Source organism: Leiobunum rupestre, chromosome 10 (assembly GCF_980474605.1).
Source record: "Leiobunum rupestre chromosome 10, qqLeiRupe1.1.hap1, whole genome shotgun sequence".
Taxonomy (NCBI): Eukaryota; Metazoa; Arthropoda; class Arachnida; order Opiliones; family Sclerosomatidae; genus Leiobunum; species Leiobunum rupestre.
Window position 1 is genome coordinate 26,019,680 of NC_143393.1, and position 18,531 is coordinate 26,038,210.

At 37.0% G+C, this 18,531-nt stretch overlaps 1 long non-coding RNA gene and 1 pseudogene across 1 annotated transcript in view; both read right to left on the reverse strand.

The window, feature by feature from the left end:
• The window catches only part of LOC149925216 (uncharacterized), a 300,627-nt gene that overhangs the window by 164,210 nt on the left and 117,886 nt on the right, over positions 1–18,531 (reverse strand). The window lies entirely within an intron of this gene.
• On the reverse strand, positions 4,749–4,913 carry LOC149925233 (U4 spliceosomal RNA; annotated as a pseudogene).

Genomic DNA, 18,531 nt, shown 5'->3' on the forward strand with positions numbered 1-18,531 from the left:
AGGCGGTCAGCTAATCTCTTAATTAATATATTCAACATTTAATTATTTCGTTTTATATATTAATTTGTTTCTCGTGATAATCCCGCAGGTTACAATGGCGGCGGTTACCCATTTCCCCAATTCGGCGGGTTCCCTTGGGGAAAATGAGCTCTTCAAATAGAAAACATTCCTTCATAATTCGTTTTATATTCGTGTCAAACATATGTAATATTTCCAATCATCCGTGAATTTTTAAACGCATTTATTTAAATTATAATGTTGACAAAATTAAATTGGTATATTTAACGCTGAAATAAATTCAAGAATAATAAAATAGTGATGCTTTTTTTCCAAACTATTTTATAGTGTCCATACTTAGTCTTGACCCTTTAACCCCCAATTGGGGCAAAGACCTAACCTTTAAACTACAGTTTTCGTCTCTATGTGGTAGGTTTTAGGATTTTACACCCTCTAAGAATGATTACGAAATCATCTTTCTTTTATAAACTACTTTAAATTGTTATTGTACTTTGTGGATTTCCTACTTAAGCTCGTTTAAGTTTAGCAAACATCAGAATAACACTAAACTATTTCGTGAAAATTGTCATTTTTAAATAAGTAAATTTCCCTACAAAGTGAATTAAACGAATGATAAATAGGAGGGGGGGGGGGGTTCGTATTTTGTATATTAGGCTTAATATTATTTTTAAGAGCTAAATTTGAATAATCCTTTTGGTTTAATATTTTATTCCCAACTGCCTTATCGTTTAATTTTTTGAAATCGCGTGTTCTTACAAGACCGTGTTTCTTTTTCTATCCACGTCCGAGACGCTCCATTTTAAAATTTGAATATTTAACATAGGGAGTTAATAGAGGATATTACAGCGGGCATGAAATGAACAGCCATTTTAAAATTTTGGGCCGTTTCCGGCATGTATTTCCGGTAGAAAAAACTGTCCATTCCGGAGTGTATTCGTTAGTTTTTGGGATATATAGTCGAGGTCGGAGTAGAGTTCCATCCGCCCTAAACGCGTATTTCATATTTATATAAATTTTGAAAAAGAAAAAGATGTCGAGAGTATGTTTTGTTGCTTGATGTCAAGAAAGGTCTAGCTTTGATTAAAACGGCAAAAAAAGTAAGTGTTTGTTATTGAAATATGTGAATTTTTGGAGTGAAAACGATATGTTTATCGTAAGCCTTGGTTTTGTTGAGGTTACATTTCACTGTTTGCCAAAAAAGAAGCACCTATGAGCCAAGGAGCTCCCCGGTTGATATCGTGGGATTTGAGTGGTTTTACGTTCTTTCCTCTCGGACGATTCCACTGCTGCGGTAACTCAGTACACGAGAGCGTCGGTTTTGCGATGCTACACCCATTTTCTTATGGACTGGCCATAAGGGCGATCCTAAAGTGCAAAAACATAGTTCCCGCGATCACGGATCGCCCTACGGTCAAAAAGGTTCGGGCAGTGAAAATATTTCACTAAAACTCGAAAATAATAAAACAAATATTAGTATTAATGAAACAACACCCTTAGCATGATTAACCCGCCTTCCAGTTTTACACTCACAACCTCTATCAGTTATGTTAAAGGGGCTCCAAAGTTCGGTAGCAAAATGTGTGTAAAGTCAGTAAAGTGCGAAATTTACCTCTGCCAAGACTCAGTGAGGGGTTGGGAGGAATGAAAAGCATGCTCAATTTTCTTTTTATTTGTCACCGAACTTTGGAGCCCCTTTAAAAAGCTGAGTTTCTATTAATCATTGTAGTGCATGGCTCGACTCGCAGCGGCGGCGATCGGAAAACATTTCTCTGGGGGCCATTATTTTTTTATCCAAAAATTCCTATACTTAAAACTTAAGCAAGAAAATTTACAGCTCTAAATTTTTATTATTATATAAAATTTTTTAAAAGCGTTCTTTCTTATATCTCATCCGTCAATGAATACATTGATAACAAAAGTTAAATCAATATATTTAGAAAAATACCGGTGTACATGGCTAGATAATTAAGCCTTTCTTAGCCACATACTTTACGAACGTATTTTAGCTAAAATAGGGTACACGACGCGGCGATTTTCTGTTTGGACGAATCTATCGAAATCAATTTTATATCATCTTAAAGCTACTCGCATCTGCAATCTCAAAATAACTTCGGTAAAAGACTGAATTCGGACCCAATAAAGGCAGTGAGATTATAAATTTTTCCCTGATTGCTATTTCCCCTCAATTTTTTTCTGTGGGGGCTCTGCCCTCTTTGTTTTTCCCCGTGGTGCCTCGAGCCCCAGAGCCCCCACAGGATCGCCGTCACAGGGCTCGAGTCTTTTTCCTTGGCTACGGAAGCACTACGCTTTTACGTAGACTACCTATGTCACACTAAAATTAAAGATATTTAATTAAAGTTCAGAAACTATATTAAAAGCCGAAAGGAGAAATTCTATTTCTCTTGCGCGAATTTTGACCCCCGCAAAACTGAACTTGTCAATTTCTTGAGGAGTGACAGCGTGGACAGCTTGACCGACGGCTCAGACTGTTTTTGAATAGAATATCGATACTGAGCATCATTCAATCTGTCAGAGCTGTCAAGAAAGTTGTCAGACCTGTCAAGCAAGTTGTCAGACCTGTCAAGCAAATTGTCAGACCTGTCAAGCAAGTTGTCAGACCTGTCAAGCAAGTTGCCAGACCTGTCAAGCAAGTTGTCAGACCTGTCAAGCAAGTTGCCAGACCTGTCAAGCAAGTTGCCAGACCTGTCAAGCAAGTTGCCAGACCTGTCGAGCAAGTTACCAGACCTGTCGAGCAAGTTGTCAGACCTGTCGAGCAAGTTGTCAGACCTGTCGAGCAAGTTGTCAGACCTGTCGAGCAAGTTGTCAGACCTGTCGAGCAAGTTGTCAGACCTGTCAAGTAAGTTGTCAGACCTGTCAAGCAAGTCGTCAGACCTGTCAAGTAAGTCGTCAGACCTGTCAAGTAAGTTGTCAGACCTGTCAAGCAAGTTGTCAGACCTGTCAAGCAAGTTGTCAGACCTGTCAAGTAAGTTGTCAGACCTGTTACGCAAGTTGTCAGAAATGTTAATCAGTTGTCATTAGAACATCTTAAGAGGGGTGGAAATCCACTCTCCTCTCGGTCTTTAAAATACTATTTAAGGCTTGGGTACCCCAAAGTAGGGAAAAATTTTCAGTTGTCTATAGAGCCAGGAACTTGTTCGTTTCAAATACTAGTTAAGCCTTGGGTAGCCCTCGACGCTGAGCTCGCGCTTTCGTTCGCCGCCATCTTTGAAAGGCCGGATGTGAAGGTTACCAGGAAAAAATTTTAAAAACGGATGTCGTTCAAAACTTCAAGATGGCGGGATAAAATTTCCCGCCCCATTTTCTCATTGGTGTATTCTTCCATTTTGAATAATTCGGGAGAATAATGCAGTCACGCTCTATTTTGATTCGTGATGCGGCGTCTGCTTCCTCGGTTTGGTGGGAAAGCTAATCGAACCTGTGAGATAACACGTTTTTAATAATGGCGGAGACACTTATCTCGTACGAGATATATACTTCTGATACCGTTAAAACCAAAACGATGCTTTTAATTGTTTCTCAAATAATTTAAAAGTGCTTTGCCAAAGGATTTGAGAGCAAAAACACGAGAACCACCAATGGTCTAGAGAGTGAGGAGTAAAAACGCGAACAAGTAAAGAGACCAATAAGTAGGGGAGAAAACTAAGCTTTAATGGGGGAAAATATGCGGTACTTCGGCCGATAGGCCTTCAAGGCGAAAAACTTTAATACGACTAACCGACAATTTGAAAATGTTTAAAAATATTAAAGACGCGAGGCGCGAGACGATAACACGCGACAACAAAAGGAGAATACAAACACGCGACAAAAAGGGGGGGGACTAGAAAAACTAAAAAAGCTAAAAAGGACTGTCATAAAAGTCGCAATAAGTTTGATGAACAATTAAAGGGGGGAAAAACGACGAAAGAAAAACGAGAGCGAGGAAACCAAACATCAAATGCTTGCGAACAAACCCCTACCCGACAACCGAAAAACCGTCCTCGTTCGAAAAAGACGACAATCGAGGAATGTCGAACGCGGGCGGGAAAAACACGAAGTCGGGATGACCGCAAAAAAACACAACAACACCCCCTAAAAAAACGAAGCAACCTACCTAAAACTAATTTTATGTTTAACCCCGACGGAAACTCTGTGGCTAAATTAAAAATGAGGTGATTTTCTTCAGTGCGGCAGCCTTTCGTGGGAAGATTAGTAGATTTCATGACGCGGATGGAAACGTCATTGATGTTGTGAACGTGATTAAAATGTTGGGTGACGTGGATCTTTGCGGGCGTCTTTCTAAAGGATTTGAGATTTTGACTTTGAAAACGTCTTAATTTTCAATATACCTTGGCTGCTCTTTAACAGCGGCGCCGAAACCGGGCGGGGGCAATGCCCCACCCAAACAATTTTCTGGGAGGATAATTTAATTGACCCCCTAACTTTATGCTCGGTTGGAAATAAGATTATATGCAAAATGGCAGGAATGGGTTAATAGAGCCAATATTCAACTTCGGTGATAATCTAGGCGGTTTGTCGTTCTTGTGATAATACAATTGGAAAGATGTTAATTTGACGCCGGTAAACACGACCGTGTTTATGCTTGAAATGGTAAATTTATGAACTACGCTACTTACTTCTGTAACGCACGCTAATCGACTCGTAAGTTAACTTAATTCCGAATCCATACACCTGCCATTCCATCGGATGTTTAATTTTATATGGTTTAGGTAGCCCCGGAAGGCTGTCAAAAATTGCCAGAGCCGACGATATTTCGCGTCGTTTCGGCTGGGTATTGGGTTAAGTTTTCAACTAGCAATAGTAATCCATTTTATAGGCACTCAAAATAAAATAAATTTGCTTGTTTTTAATGTGAACTACATTATGCACTTTATGTTTCAGAGGGTGCCAGATTTCAAATAGCTATTTCATTGTGTCGTTTACAACTCCCAATAGCGAGTAAAATACTCAAAACGCGAAATTACATTAATTTACGGACAACGTTTTGAGACACTGGTCTCAGATAGAAATTTGGCATTTGGTTTATATTATTCAATAGATATTCGACAATGATCAACGCATAAATCCCCTTCAATGTTTTAACTCTACGAAGGATATATTCCCTAGCAGGGGTTTTACAATCACCGTGTCTGTCTGTTGTTCGCTGCGGAAACGCTTTGGCAGTACCAGGACAAAGTGTCTAAGAACCGCCTGCGCAGTTTCTCGAATTTTGGAAAAGCGTTTCATGTTTTCAAAACACCCGCTTTTAAAATAGTGTTGCGACGTGTGTGCGCGCTTTCTACTCTCCTTCTTCTATTTATTGACTTTTGGGACGGACCGAGCGCTGAGGGTTACCAAATGACAGGGTTTCCACCAATTTTTCAACGGTCCCTCCTGCTTGGCAGGAAAGTGTTCGATCACAGAACCACCGACACATTAAGCGGACGCGTATATTAATAGTTTTACATTTTGGTTCTTATTCCAAATGTTGCCACTTGTCTATTGAACAAAAACAAATATGGCGAAATTTGAACTCGGACCTCTCTGCTTGGAAAGCGAGTGCTCTACCACTGAACCACGGCACATATAGTTTGCATTATTGTTGAAGTAATTGCTCAACGGCAAACAGCAAAGCTCCCGAAAGGATGACGACGAGGATAAAATTACGATAACTGGTTTATTTACAGGGTAAATGCATTGCGGGTCGAGAGTCTTCATCGCATTATCTCCAACAATTATCGATATTGAGAGAAACAACTATGGGGAAAGTCCGTATTTGTTTTTTGTTTTTAAGAACTTATTGAATTATTAACTTTAATTTATTCTATAATCAATTTACGTTAATAAGTTTATAAAAGGCAATTTGTTTTTAATTTTTCAAAGATTTGATTAAAATTAATTGAGTTAATTTAAACTGGGTTTGCGGCCAGGAATCGAACCCAGGTCTTATGTTTAGCAGGCGGATAAAATTCACTGACCCTTATGTCACATGTTTTAAAAACAAACCTTGGAGAAAGTCCGTGTTCCTTTACGGTACTTTAAACTTATTAGTAGGGTCTTCAGGCCGATCCCAAAACATAGTGGAAATCCGCCACCCGGGTGGTGAACGTACAAAGGCAGGGTGGTGAACGTACAAAGGCAGGGTGGTGCCGGTGGTGAACTACATCTATTTTATTTTGTTTTTAATTTAAATTAAGAATATTATTAAAGTTACCCTAAAGCGCCAGTCATTAACACTTCTGTATGGGTCCAGAAATGCGTCAAAGAAATTGTTCATCATTTTTAGGAACGTAACAGTTTCTGATGCTTCAGCACCAACAAGATGATCCACAGCATTTGCCATTGTATTACTTAAAATTTGAACGGCATACTTGACTTTCATTCGCGAAAATGGCTGTAAATTAACGTGATCCCAGGTTATTTTTGGCGCTATTTTTAATGGATACTCATTTTCATTGTCCATTTCATAAGTACGTGTGATGTGACTCCATAGTAAGTGTTTTCCATTTTTTTTAGAAGCATAGTATTTTTGTCACTAGCGCTGGCTTCTAGTCCGTTACGTATTGTTTTAGCCAAATGTGGTGCATCTGATACGAAGTAAATATAATCTCCCTTTGAAAACAAGTTCTTTGTTTTATAATTGACACCTGAAGGATTGGCTTCATCTTGACAACATATTTTTATGAGCTTCTGATTGATTCCGGCTTTGTCACAGATTACCGTGAGAACTTTGAATCCACTCAACTGGAGATTTTCAATAGCCTCCCACAATATATTATACAATTCTTCAGATTTCATATTATCGCAGGGAAAATATGCATACGGGAATTTAAAATTACCTGTCAAGCTACGGAGCATTAATTGCATTATAGCTGGGGAACATCTTGTTTTCCTTCGGTATCTTCAATTAACTTAGAACTTTTTATTATTTTGACAATCATTTAAATTAGTGACGCCAATAATTTCTCCAGTGCTGTGTCAATAAATCAGATTTTGTTGGATGCTCATCTCATCTATCATTATTGATATATATTTCTGATGTTCTTCCAAGGTGTCATAGTTCACAGTGTTTTTCATCTCTTCAATAATCTCTGGTTTAAGACCACTTTCGGTTCTAATATCCTTTGAATAATTGTAGAGAGTTCTGGCTGTTGGAAGAGGCATAGCTTGCCGTAACGCTTCGTAGACAGAGGATGATTTGCTCTTAATGTGAAAACACCAGTGTCTTTCTTTGGTCGTGAGCTATTGGAAATAGCAATTTGAAGCTGCTGATGTAAGGGGAACCGTTGAAATTTTGATGGTGTTTCGAATGGATTTTCCTGCAATATTTTCGACGCTTCAGTGTTTTCTTCATTACTAAGTTCCACACCATTGGTGGTGATTAGATTGTCAGCCCGTTTCCTCAGAGCTTTATTTTTTCTGGTTAAAGCACGGTTTTTACACACAATCCTTAGGGATTTGTGTGTATTACGATCACCTACTGTGTAGCCGCCGCCGCCGCCGCCGCCGCTGCCGTACACACGATTGCTCGCGGTACGTTAGTGGTACAAAGGCGATTGATATATCAATCGATAGGCACTATTATAGCCTCGACGGGATTTTCGTAATTTTGGGATCGGAGCCCGAGAAGTTGGGCAAATGCCCAATTTACTATTTTTTTTGGTTTCGCTTTGTGTGGTTGATATTTTATTTAAAATTAAGTCCGATAACGTTAAAAAAAATATTTTTGGTAAGGTTAGGATTCAGCGGATATACAACTTCAGTTATATCAGTAAATATTAAATTTAAGTATAGTTTCCTGGTTAATTTACGGGACCCCAATTTTCGCGGTTTTATATTTTCGCCTAAAAGTCTACATAACGTTCTTTAATTTAAGTCCGATTTTCATGAGAGTTATATTTTTGAATAGCTGTGGTTTCCCTTAAACCTAGATTTGCAATTACGTTGCTTAATTTTAATTCTAAGTGAGGTTTTTGGACAGCGTATGCGGACCCCCGCAACTTCCGACATGGTAAATCCGCGTGTCTATAGAGTTCTAAACGCCAGTTTCCCTCTCGCATTTTTCAAGGCCGTTCGCGCCGAGCTTTCAACGTGTTCCCAGAAGTAACAATAAGTGTGACCCCCAACGTTTTACGCACGTTTAACGCCCTTTTTACGCACGTCGTACGACAGGAAGTAGGTAAGTAAGATTTGATCAAAAATCACCAGTTTTGTTACTTCTAGGCCTATTCCAGCTTAGGTTGCAGCCGCGTTGGAAAAAGTTAATTTTAAGTGAGTTAATTAGCCATTTCCCGTCATACCTGAATTCTTTACGCGCTGAAGCTATATTCGCATTCCATTGAAAGCCTGCCTGCAATAACAATAACGTATGAACAGGCGCGTAAAAAATAAGTGTGACCCTAAATATTTGTTATGCCCAGAAGTTAAGCATAAGTGTGCCACTAAATATTTTTTTTGACCAGCTGCCGTACACACGATTGCTCGCGGTACGTTAGTGGTACAAAGGCGATTGATATCTCAATCGGTAGGCACTATTATAGCCTCGACGGGATTTTCGTAATTTTTGGGGTCGGAACCCGAGAAGTGGGGCATTTGCCCCCTTTAGTGTTTTTGGTCGATTGTAATATTTGAATTTCGTGCCAATTGATACAGGTGCCATCTAACTCGTTCGCGTTTCGCTACCTTATTTCCAAAACCAGGTAACTCGAAAAACTTGGTTTTTATAAAAATTAATTTAAATGAACGTGTTCGCGTTTCGCCACCTTATTTCCAAAACCAGGTAACTCGAAAAACTTGGACCTTATTTCCAAAACCAGGTAACTCCAAAAGTTGGTTTTTATAAAAATTAATTTAAATGAACGTGTTCGCGTTTCGCCACCTTATTTCCAAAACCAGGTAACTCGAAAAACTTGGTTTTTATAAAAATTAATTTAAATGAACGTGTTCGCGTTTCGCCACCTTATTTCCAAAACCAGTTAACTCGAAACGCTTGGTTTTATACAAATTAATTTAAATGAACGTGTTCGCGTTTCGCCACCTTATTTCCAAAACCAGGTAACTCGGAAAACTTGGTTTTTATAAAAATTAATTTAAATTAACGTGTTCTCAAATGTCCGTGACATCTTGTTTAGTTTCATAGCTGTCATTCGCATTCTTATTTGTTGTAAATCTAAGTGGTGCAAAGTAGTTTGTTGGGAAAAAGTGTGCCTTTTTTCTTCCGTTTAAGGAGCCTGCACTTTATACACCATCCTCTTGATTTTTCCTTTATGTAGTGGCAATTATTAGACCTAAGGCTATTCGTTGAGGGAAAATACCTGGCAGACTTGTGAGAGACATTCTTAAAGGTATAAAAACAGAGTCTGGTGCCTTTCGTTTACGAACCTTGGTCTGATACTCCTAAATAGAGGCTCGCGCTGCCTCAAATTTTGAAGGCGCCGATCGCGCCGCCGCCGACTGTTTGAAAATCGGTGCACGCCGCCGCCGATACATGAACGGCTAAAGGTCTAAAAGATTTAAAGAATCAAAAGTAATATTTTCTGTGATAACGGTCTGTTTTTAAACGGTTCATATTGTGATAAGAGTTTTGTACAAGTTTTTCATTTAATTAAACTTAGTTCCTATTTTTCTCGAACGTTGGTTTAATTTATTTAAATAAAAGTTGGTTTAAATTATAAAAGTAGTAGTTGTGCTCAAACTTTACTTTAATGATAAACTATAATAGACACAAAAACTTATTTGGTCATTTACATTGTGTTGCCTGTTACAGGAGCTTTTATTTGTAAGTCTAAGTTGATGAAATGATCAAGGTTTTGTCCATATAATACCACATCTGGATTAGTATTACCCCCTAGAGAACCACGCTGTTTACCAAACTCCTGTTCTAAGCAGTCTTGATTAATATGGGAAGTTAAAACAAATTTGGCATTTTTGGATAACAGAAAACGTATTATTCCAGGCACAGATTGAGCTATTGAAAATGAATATTTAAGATAACAAATCCCAAAATTATTTTGGTTCCTAATAAAGGGTAAAAACAAAATACCTGTCATGATTAATCCTTCAATGGTCTCTCTACTTAGAATCATCATTTTTCGTTGATTCGCTTTGAAATTTCCAGGTCTATTTTGGATTTCACTTTCCCAATCCTTGAAATATTGAATACATGAAGTCTCCAGCCACTATAAAATTTAAGTTATCATTTTTCTTTCTAAATATTGGTTTTATATCATATCTTACTTGTAATAGCATATCATCTGGGTCCTTGAAAGGATCTAAATTTGGCTTCCTTTTCAATAGGCCTTCTTTTAAGTTTCTTGTGTTCATTATGTCAAAAAATTTATCAAACATTCTTATAAATAGAACAGTCTCTGAATACTGATCCTTGTATTCGAATTCCATTGGCCACGGTAGAGCTCAAAACTTGGGCCGCTAGCCTGACCCTCATTCTGGAATGAAAATCCAGAAAAAGGTGATCTCTTGTCAGCTTCGGTAGGAGTTTTAGGGTTCTTTGCGAATCGGTTTCAAAGAGTTTCAAAACATGTGTCCATAATATTTCTTTAGAATTTTTGTATAGATGCTTTGTTTTGGAATGAAAGTTGCTATTTGAAAACCCATTCCTGGCAGTTTTCAGTAAGTGTGGAGGGTCACACACAAAAAATACTGATCGCTTCTCATCTCGAGCGTAAATGTTTTCCCACTTAAAACCGTCTTTAACAAAATTTCTGAAGACTTTGCGATTTGTACTGGCACCGTCAGCAATAACAGCTAACACATTTATATTATTGTATTCTAATTTGCTTATAGCCTCTGATATTATACTATGGAGGTTGTCACTATCAATGTTGTTACACGGAAAATGAGCAATAGGGAATTTAAAATGACCAGTTATGCTCCTAATAAATAATTGTAACATATGGGTGGCTACTTCTGGAATTTCTGTATCACTAGATTGGAATTTTATTTTTAAAATTTCATTTCCAACATCATTGAGGTTACTAAATCCAATTAATTCACCAGTATTTGATTTGTAGATTATGTCCTCTTTAATTTTCATTTCATCAAGAATAAGGCAAACATATTTTTGGTGATCTTCAATGCAAGAAATATAAAGTTTCTCCTTAGCTTAAGTAAAACCAGAATTCAGGCCAATATGGGTAGAATGATTATAGAGAGTCCTTTTAGAAGGTAGTTCCAAAAATCCACTAGTTGTCAAAGACTTGTAAGCTGCTGGTGATTTTCGATATAAATATATACACCACTGCAATATCTTTGGGTGCCACCTTCTAAGTCTTTTAGTCTTGGCCTTCAAAGCTGCTAATTGCTGATCGACGAACATTCGTTTAAAATAATTTTTTTGCAATAATTCTTTTTGTTTTTCCAGAACATTACATAAAACTTCATTATCTTCGGAGGCTAATTTCTGTCCCTGTTTCTTCAGAATTACTTTCATTCTTCTTTTCATGTTTTTTACTTTTTGTTTTAGGCCCTTATTTTCTTTCTTCTGTGATTTTAGTTTATTTTGAAGTTGTCCTCTAGACATAAAACGGTTTCGGTTTTCCCGACTGGGATTTTTACTTTGAATTAGCGATACTGTTAATGACTTCCTAAATTTAAAGCAAGCATTACACAAACTTAACACGTCGCCATTTTTTCCATTAGAATGCCTAGGTTATTCAAGTACTACTTCACAGTTTGAGGCATGTACTGCGTTAGTAAAAATATTTTTCTTTCCATTTAATTTTCTTTTGGTCTCGAAGTTTTGTACTAATTTTTGTCCATAAATGCCAGTGCACAATATAAAACAGTCTAGCACTTCCAATGCTATTAGCAAAGTTTCGGTATTATTAATGAGAGGGAGTCGCTGCCACAAAGTACTACATTCATCAACATGATATCCATTAATTTGTAGAATTCCTTGGGAACTATGGTTTTTGATTTCAAAAGATATTTTTACAAATCCAGATTCAATATTGATTTGACAAAATAGCAATCCATTCTCTTTGGGCATAACCAACCAACCCTTAGGTAAATTCTTTCCCACCATCAATTGAATTAAATGTTGACTATACGCTGTCTTGTTTAAAACTTCCAATCCCATGGTTCCCTCTGCTGTTAAATTTTGCTCTAATTCTTCATGAACCGGCTCATGTTCTCGAGTAATATCCTGCGAAAATAACCGAAGCTCTTCACTAAAAGGTTCTTGTTTTGGCAAAACTTCAGGCACTTTTAACAGGTCATTAATACTCGATGAAACTTTGCTTTGTGACTCGCTCTGAAGTGATGTTACATCACTAGTGATTATCAGCTTGGCCGAAGCACTGTCTAAAGTTTCACTTGCAAAAGTAGTAGATAAATTTTCGCATAATTCTTTCGTTATTCCATGCTTAAAAAAAAGTGTATTTAGTTTAAACATTAAATTTTAAATTGAAACACTGATGTTACTTACATTTAATCGAAGAGTATCTTCAGTTTCTGTAAAAGGTATTGGGTCTGGATTTTCGATTGTAGGGCCCTGACTACCCATGAAATGTTTTGAGCAGATAAAATGAGGATATTTTATAATTTTTTCAAGTGATAATAGATCATCATATCTTGCACAAGCTGCAATCCACCGTTGTCCGTTGACATTTACTTAATTCTTGCTTAGGATTTGGAAACCGAAAATATCATACAGGTTCCATATTCGAACTAGGCTTAACAGCGTTCTCCTTATTCCAACAAAGGGAATACATACAATGTTTCCGTACCATTTTATAAAGATTTAAAACAACTTAATAAAATTACTTTTGCGGCAAATTAAACTGATAAATTGTTATTTTAAAACAAAATATATCTATTTCTTAGTCGAAAGCCGAAAATGACAAACGACCATTTTGAAATAATGAAATGGCCTTGGAGGTTCCAGTCTATATAGTTTTTCCACCCCCTACTCCCCCCTCACCACCGCTTTGGGTATCTCAGCCGGTTTAATGCTGGGAAAGCTGGGCCGATTTACGTCCCCTTATAAACGGTCCGTGCCTGATCTGACTAATTGATTATCTTCAAAAAACTGATAAATATCTTTGAGCAAAGATCAAAGTGTACTATCTGTAAATCAAAGCAATTGACGCCATTTTGACAGCTGATTTTTACCTAGAATCCTTTTCTTTTTTTGCCAATGACCATACAAATCGTTAGGCGCGTAGGACTGAAAAATATCCGCTAGTCGCCGCTAACCTTTTTGTCGAATCAGCCGAGGCTAATTAAGAATTGAAACGCTTTTAAAAATTGAAACTAACGCGGACATCGGCCAAATTATAAACCCTTATTCAATCGTAACAGACAATTCGCCATTATAAATGTTAGCTCCGTTTCTAAAAGTAAATATTTTTTAAATTTGAGACATAATTATATTTTTGTTCATATTTATAGCCATCAATATTACTTCGTAGTAATTTGGTTAACGAAGAGAGTAGGCAATGACCAGTTTATGGTTTCGCAATTGCCGATTTCGCAATCGCTCTACGTTACTTACGTAAATTAGCGAATAAGTAGATTAGTCCATTATGAAAAGGTATAATAAAGCTAAACCCTAAACAAATTCGAAGAAATTTAAAAAATTACTAATAAGCTCGTACCGATAGGTCTTCGAGCGAACAAAAAGACGCGAAACTTGGACCAAATAGGTCTTCGAGTGAAAAACTAAATTAAATTAAATAAAATAGCCAGAAATTCCAACGCGTTACAATAATTTTGCCTTACTATGTAAATTAAATTATTTGCAATTGGAATAATAAAATAACATTTCCAATCAATGGTATTATACAAATAGCATGGTATTACAAATAAAATCTTTGCTTAATCTGATTCACTTTTAAAGCCAAACGCTGGTGTTAAATAATTAAAAAAAACTACAACAACTAATATCAAGAATTAAAAATATGTACTTTTCCCTCATAACATAAATTATGTAAAAGGAAAGTCTTCTTAAATCCTAAACAATTTTGACTCTTACTTTTGATGGGATACGGAGAAGTTGCTAAAACAATTCTTGTTTTTTAATACAGGGGGTTTCGATTAGTAAGTCGTAAGCTCTATTGTTCCAAATTGATCACCTCTGGCTCTAATACAAGAGTGAGATCGACGTTCTATTTCTACAATTACAGGCGTGTTACGGATAGTCTTACAAACAATAACGAAGCCAGGATTTTGGTTCGCGGGGGGCACACCAGTCAAAAAAGTTAAAAAAAAATTATTTGTACGTAATACGTTTCAGGGGAGGGGCGTGCCCTCTGATTCCCCCATGCAACGCTACTGCTCACAACCTTCAATTACTATAAATCCCTCAGATAGCCCCAATTATTGTAAAAGTGTTAAATAAGTGCCTTTATTGTTAAAAACTGCATAACTTACATAAATCTAATTTTAATTTCATTTGAAAGGTAATCAATACTTGATAAAAGTTTGTAATCATTGTCAGACTAATCTAGACGACTTTGCCTAAGGTGGTGCCTTGGGTATTAGCCTAGCTGATTATTATTTTTTTGATCACGTCCTCTAGTTTACGACCTAACTTTCGGAAACACCTTGTACATGGTACATCTCTACGTGACAAGCTGTACAATAGCCCTGATAATAATAATACTATTTTCGTGAGGGTCAACAAAAATCCCCTACTTAAGAAAGATTTTTCTTAGAACGTTTTCATAAGATATGTGAAAGGGTGATTTTTCTGTTTGGGCATTGCAATTCGGAAGGCAAAAAGAAGAAACCAAGACAATGAAATGATATCCCATCCCGATAAGCCGTCATATAGCCGAGATCAATAACGCGCGTCATATCGATACCGGTGTGACGACATGAGCACAGCGGATGAATATCAACATATTACTGGAGGGTTTTTTCCACACAGACGATATTTCCCAGACGCGGTACGAAGATAACCGGTTAAGTATTAAGCGAACAAGTATGTTTCCTATAAATATTGGTGGCTGTCCATGTACAAAATCACTTGCAACTCTCACGACGACCGTAAAAGAACCTCGTAGTAATCCCGAATCCAACTTCCATCGTAAGTGTTAAATATTTCGAAGCTTTTCAACTTCTAAATTGAGAAAAAATAGTTTTTTCCACAGTAGCATAGGCTACACATTTATACCCTGCCCTATCTTTAAATGAGATTAGTGTACAACACTGATTTTACATTAAATCCCAGGTTATTAATTTTTTTCAAATTTTTTCCCGAAGATGAAATCCATCTTTGTTTTCGATATTGTCGTCGCCCTGATGTCCTGCGCAATCTGCCGACCCCAGGACGGCCCTGGAGCCCCCGCCCCGGGAGAACCAGGCAAGGAAGGACAGGACAGATTCTTCTTCGGAAATCACGGACTTCACCTCGGAAACAGCAACGGAGGAGGAGGTCAGATAATCTCTTAATTAAAATGTGCACCACTTAATTATTTCGTTATGTATATTAATTTGTTTCTCGTGATAATTCCGCAGGTTACAATGGCGGCGGTTACCCATTTCCTCAATTCGGCGGGTTCCCTTGGGGAAAATGAGCTCTTCAAATTGTCCACATTCCTTCATAATTCGTTTTATATTCGTGTCAAACAAATGTAATATTTCCAATCATCCGTGAATTGTTAAGCGCATTAATTTAAATTATAATGTTCACAAAATTAAATTTGTATATTTAACGCTGAAATAAATACAAAAATTATAATTATTGTACTTTGTAGATTTCCTCGTTTAAGTTTAGCAAACATCAGAATAACACTAAAAAAATTATTCTAATTAGAACTGTTACAAAAATTTCTAAACTTATATAACAAAATGCGCTCTTGAACGTGGTGTAGTCTCTCCTTCTCGCCCCCAGGGGAAAATCCGTCATCTTTTAATATGGTAGTCAAAATTGATAAACCTCTACATTCCTTTAAATGTAATGATTTGATTGGCTCGTGGGTAGTTTATAGCTTAGGGCACTCAGCACGATTTGTGTTTTATTAATTTTTAGTGTAGCTGGCAAACATGCATTGAAACAGGGTTAATTTTTCAATTACCAAAATTAAAAAAGTTTTATTAATTTTGGCCGCCATTTTCCTAGATGGCGGATTTCCCCCACGGGAACGGGAAGGGAGATCACACCTTGTTAAAGAGCGCATTTTATTCTATTAGTATAGAAATTTTAGTAACCGTTCTAATTTGTTCTGGGAGGAAAACTAGAATGCCTAACTGACCAATTCCAATGGAGTTGGCAAGCAGCCTTGAAAAGTATAGTTTATATAATACCATAGCGGCGATAGCTGGCTGGGCCGGAAACTTCTGAAGCAACAAGTAGTTGCGCTATTAGTTCTACGAAAACCGAGGGGAAGCTCACCCTCTTATAATTGAATCATGATTAGATTAGATTTTTGTAAAATCTGTAGCTTTGGCTGTTTATAGATTAAAAAAGATTAAATCATGTTTAAATTTCTTAACATTTTTATTAGGACACTCTGTACCAATGAGATCATGGCGATAAAAAACGGCAAAAATACCATTTCTGGATGCAAAAGAAGCGATTAGCGGTCCGCGAGTTCTTTCACAGAATTAGTGCAGCAGGTATTTTAACCTAACAGTCGCTTTATAAGCAATAAATCCTTACAATGCTATCTCAATCACTATGTGCATTAGAAACATTATTTCAACCACCCTGTCCCGCAACCAAAGAAGAGCATTCTATCTTTGCACCTCCTGCTGATTTTCGAAATACTTTTGCAAAGATTAAAACCATTTTTAGAAAATTCGTTAAAGATTGATTTTCTAAAACTATTTTATGGAAATTGTTGTTTATAAACAAGTAAATGTCCCTACAAAGTGTTAAACAAGAATGAGAAATATGGGGGGGGGGGGCATGAAATGAACAGCTATTTTAATTTTTTTTTTCCCGGAGTGTATTCGTTAGTCATTGGAATATTTAGTCGAGGTCGGAGTAGAGTTCCAGCCGCCCTTAACGTGTATTTCATATTTATATGAATTTTTACAAAGAAAAAGATGTCGAGAGTATGTTTTGTTGCTTGATGGCAAGAAAGGTCTAGCTTTGATAAAAACGGCAAAAGTAATTGTTTGTTATTGAAATATGTGAATTTTTTGTGTGAAAACGATATGTTTATCGTAAGCCTTGGTTTTGTTGAGGTTACTTTTCACTGTTTGCCCATAAAGGAGCACCTAAGAGCCAAGGAGCTCCCCAGTTGATATCGTGTAATTTGAGTGGTTTTACGATCTTTCCTCTCGGACGATTCCACTGCTGCGGTAACTCAGTACACGAGAGCGTCGGTTTTGCGATGCTACACCCATTTTCTTATGGACTGGCCATAAAGGCGATCCTAAAGTGCAAAAACATAGTTCCCGCGATCGCGGATCGCCCTACGGTCAAAAAGGTTCGGGCAGTGAAAATATTTCACTAAAACTCGAAAATAATAAAACAAATATTAGTATTATCCAAATACTCATTTTGCTTTCCTGAGTCCGGCGGCTACTAACTTAATAATAACCGTGAGCTAGAAGTTCGTCTGACAATTGGATACACTGTAGTTGCCTCTGTATAATTTACATCACTCATTTAACAGTTGACACTGACATTTAAATTTGTAAGTTCCTTTTCTATTCGCTATTTTTAATTACTTCATTATTGATAATACATATAGTAATTGTTTAACAAAGTTTAATAATCCTGAATTAACCGTTTAAAATCGTAAGAACCAACCCGGGTGGACCGTGGATGTTACATTTTCGAAAGTGAAACTAACTTTATCATTTCCCTTAAACGGGACATATTTTAAATGATGTAGTAGGGTGCACGGCCACACAAGATGAAATAATCATTTGTTTAGGTACTACTACTACTAATAATAATAATATTATGAAGGCTTTATTGGGATAACCAGTTCAGTCAAAGACTTATTTCCAACTGGGTCCTGAAATATCTTAAATATGGTTTATAGATAAAATGTACAATTTGAAACATGACAGTACAAGTTTAAGGTACAAGATAAAATAAAGAATTAAATAATACATGACGCAGAAGAGCGTGACAGTTAATGACAGATTATGACAATTAAATTTTTAAGGTTGATACAAATCCTAGGAGTTCACGACTGAACTGTGATAGAGTTAATTTTTTATGTAACAAGGGTGACTGAAGAGAATTCCATAGACTAGTACCCCTGAATCGCGGGCTTTGTTTGCGGATCGTAGCCAGGCCCCTCTGTACCATTGGGCTAGGTAGGGCTAAGCCCTAGGGCGTCTCCCCGGAGGGGCGCCGTCTGGCCCTTAATTTTTTTATACTTTAATTCTAAAGTATTCAATAATATATAAAAGAGCGCCTAATATAATTAGCCCAGGGGCGCCTGAAAGCTAAAGACGGCCCTGATCGTAGCCGAAATATTTTCAAGGTAAAACGAAATAGCACTCGCGCGAGTCGAATAATCATGTACGGTAGAGACATGATGAAATTGATTAGTGACATACGGCGGCACTAGATGAGCGTGAACCTTA